The sequence below is a fragment of the Loxodonta africana genome, unplaced genomic scaffold, assembly GCF_030014295.1.
Source record: "Loxodonta africana isolate mLoxAfr1 unplaced genomic scaffold, mLoxAfr1.hap2 scaffold_39, whole genome shotgun sequence".
In the NCBI taxonomy this organism is placed as follows: Eukaryota; Metazoa; Chordata; class Mammalia; order Proboscidea; family Elephantidae; genus Loxodonta; species Loxodonta africana.
Window position 1 is genome coordinate 669,251 of NW_026975102.1, and position 3,732 is coordinate 672,982.

The following is a 3,732-nucleotide window of genomic DNA, read 5'->3' on the forward strand; positions in this document are numbered from 1 at the left end:
TCATATTCATGATTAAAGATGGTCAGAGTCCATATGAAAGGAAATTTGCCTTAATAACCTACTTAAAAAAAGATACATGGCTTGTGAGGCCTGGAAATTAGCATCTATACCCAGAGAAACATGAAGGCAGGATTCATAAAGAAGAGCTTTAACGTATGTACTAGTGAGAAAAGGGTCATTTAAACACAGCTAGAAAGGGAATATCCATAACCTTAAAACAATATCTATGTCTTTACTAAGATATTGACATAATAGTAAAGATTATGTCATGGTTGTTACAAAAAGGAAGTTAGCAACCATATCCAAAGGAAAAAGAATAACAAAAAAGATCAGGTTTCACAGAGCCAGGAGCTTGACCCATATTCTGGTAATGAAATAGTCAAAGGCAGTATGGTTAGAAAGCTAGCATCCTATTCAAGCAGACAAGAGGCCAGGGTTCACAGAGCTTGTTACATGCACATATTTTTTTAATAAGGAATATGACGTGAGTGTTACAGCCAGAATCTGCTAATAGAGAAGTTCATGATTCACAGAGCCAAGAGACTAAATCAACACCCTATGAAGTAATGGGGCATGGTTGTTACAGAACCATGCCCCATACTGGCATCTATATTAAAGAGAGGGAAGGGAAGGGTTCTTTTATCAAAGTTGATGTCAATATCCTGTTGAGAATTAGGCCTTGGATTTCAGCCAGGAATCCAGCACCAGTATGTAAAAACAAACAGTTGTATGTAAGGGATAAGGAAATCATGCTACATCTTAGTAAGAATTAGGAATGGTGCTTTCAGCCAGGACGTCAACATTTATATTCAATGGAGAGGAAGTCATTGTACGTGGAGCAAGTACTGACCAGTACATCTGGCTCATAGCAACCCCAGATATTGCAGAGTAGTAATGTACTCCACAGGTTTTTTTGTTTTCTAAGTTTATGCCCTTTGGGAAGTAGATAGCCAGAACTTTCACTTGAGGGGCCTCTATGTGGACTCAAACTGTCAATCGTTCTGTTAGCAGTCATATGTTTAATGGTTTGGGCCACCCAGAAGATAGTGTCATAATTTAAGGAGTGAGCATGTTAAAATTAACAGATCTAATGGCTGGTGGAGCCACTGTGGAAAAGGGTCTGAGCATTTCCCAAAGCAACGATTGTTCTACCACCACACCAGCAGACAAGTGCAGCTCAGGGCTTTTACTGAGAGCTGGAGCTCTCTTTTTGCACAAGTCCACCTACAAAAGTGTAATAGGAGCCTAATTTGTAAGAGCCAGAAGTTGCATACTAAGCTTACCCTGCTTGAACCACACCAGAGGCCGTTTGTTAGTGCAAAAAGGTGGTGGACGGCAGGAGTTCTACACTGGACACCCCGGGGGGATCCCCAGAGAAGCAGAATGACTGCCCAGAAGGTGGTGCCCAGGAAGGGTAAAACGTCCACCTACGTTACATACCGTAGGGTTCCTTTGCATCGATTCTCCAAAGGGCAATGCTGGATAAATGCAGAGGAGCTGTGTGGTGGCCAGGCCTCAGCTCAGGAGCACTGGGTGTGCAGATGGAAGTGTGAAGGGTGGACTGCTTGGGGATACCATCATGGCCAGTACCTTGTGGGTATGGATTCCCACACCCCGGTTGTAACACTGTGTTAGAAGGGGTCTCCAGACTTTACCCTGGGACAAAGACAGTGATCAGGTCATGGGATGTGTTCTTGTCATTTCTCAGGAGGGCTAGGGTACTCACAATGGGATTGGGAAGAGAGAGACAAAACGAAAACAAAGACGAAAGCACCGTGGAACTAAGATGAGTATGTTTTCCTGAGTATTCTCGCCTACACTGCCTGGAAATCCTGGGTGTGGATCCACCACCGACTGGGCCACGACCCTGGAAGTGGCCTGGTTCTCCCAGTGGACAGACCTTGTCCCAGTGCCTGGAGCACAGGTGGTGGCTGAGGCGGAAACAGCCTACAACCATCCAGACCAACAGCATCAGTGTCAGCACCGCTGCCCTCCACCAAGGGGAGCCAAGCCGGGTACGGGGGCAGGGCCGTGGGTTCAGAGGTCACACCGTGGGCCTAAGGATTGGCAGAACGCTTTCAGGGCCCCGGACGCTGCCCCCTTTCTCCTCCCCGTCCAGGCCCAGGCCAGTCCAGCGGCATTAAACAGCCCCCGTCTGCCCGCCCGGCCGCCCCACAACCGCCAGCCAGCCAGCCTGCCTGCCTTCTCTCCGTCTCTGGCAGCAGCCCCTCAGCCCTCGGTCCAGAGCTCTTTCGGGACCCGCCCTGAGGGAAGGCAGGAGCTAGGCCACCTTCACCCAGCCACCATGGTCCACGTGAGGGCGTCCGAAGTCCGGCAGCTGCGGCACAACAAGTTCGTGGTCGTCATCGGGGACTCGGTGCAGAGGGCCGTGTACAAGGACCTGGTGCTCCTGCTGCAGAAGGACTGCCTGCTCTCAAGCAGTCCCCTGAAGGCCAAGGGCCAGATGAGCTTCGAGCAGGACAGGCTGCTGCACGGCGGCTGGTGGGGCCGTATGCACAACGGGACCCACTACCGCGAAGTCCGCGAGTTCTGCTCCAAACACCACCTTGTGCGCTTCTACTTCCTCACGCGCGCCTACTCCCGGTACGTGGAGAAAGTCCTGCTGGAGCTGCTGAGGGGCGAGCACGGCCCAGACGCGGTCATCATGAACTCCTGCCTCTGGGACCTGTCCAGGTATGGCCAGGATTCCATGTGGAGCTACAGGAGGAACCTGGAGACCCTGTTCTGGTGCCTTCGCTAGGTCCTGCCCGAGTCCTCTCTCGTGGTGTGGAACACTGCCATGCCAGTGGCTGAGACAGTCTCGGGGGGTTTCCTCCCGCCTGAGGGCATGCCCCCGACCTCGTGCCTGCGGGATGATGTGGTGGAGGCCAACTTCTACAGCGCCGCTGAGGCCAGCAGGCTCCGCTTCGACGTGCTGGACTTGAATTTCCACTTCCGGCACTCCGGCAGCACAGGCAGGCAGATGGCGTGCACTGGAACCAACACGCTCATCGAAGGCTCTCGCAGCTGCTGCTGGCCCACCTGGGCGACATCTCGGGCGTGGACCTGCCCTGCGACAACCCGGTGGGCAGGTGGATCTGGGAAGGCCCTGGGAGCCGTCTCAGAGGGCCCGCGGGCGACAGACTGCTGCACCACCACTGAGGTGAATCCAGTGAGGTAGGCCCCGCCTCGACGCCCGCCTAGACCCGCGTGCCCTATCGCTTAGTCGCAGAGACCCCCTATTTCCCTGCCCCAGGTTCCCAGGTGCTTCCGGCGAAACCTCCATGGCTCCAGTTTGCCCTGGAACCAATCCCTGCAGCGCCAGCCATGCTCTGGCGACCCCTCTGCACTGCACGCTAGGTATGGCGAGGAAGCAAACCTGACAGCTGGCCGGCTGCCCCGCAACGCCGGAATACATACGGCCTCTGATTAGCACCAGCGCCGCGTGGTTCACCGGGCTTCTCCGCCTTACCCTCCAGGTACCCCCCGCAGAGCCACAGAGGTGCAGGGGGACGGACCGCAGCCACCAGTATGACCAGTGTCAAGACTTCGGTAACCACCCCCCCAGGTAGGTCGTCCTCTCCCCTTTGAACCCTTGCCTGGGGGATGGCCTAGGCATGCAGGTCTGGAACACCTCCAGCCACCCCTCCACCCCTCTCAGCAAGGACAAGCCTTACTCGCTGCGAGTTGGGGAAAGGAACAGATATCAGACGTGCACCCTCACGGTTGTCT

The 3,732-nt window shown here is 54.0% G+C and overlaps 1 pseudogene; it reads left to right on the forward strand.

Annotated features, from left to right (window-relative positions):
* Positions 1-2,091: 2,091 nt before the first annotated feature.
* Positions 2,092-3,162, forward strand: LOC135229557 (PC-esterase domain-containing protein 1B-like; annotated as a pseudogene).
* The last annotated feature ends 570 nt before the right edge of the window (positions 3,163-3,732 follow it).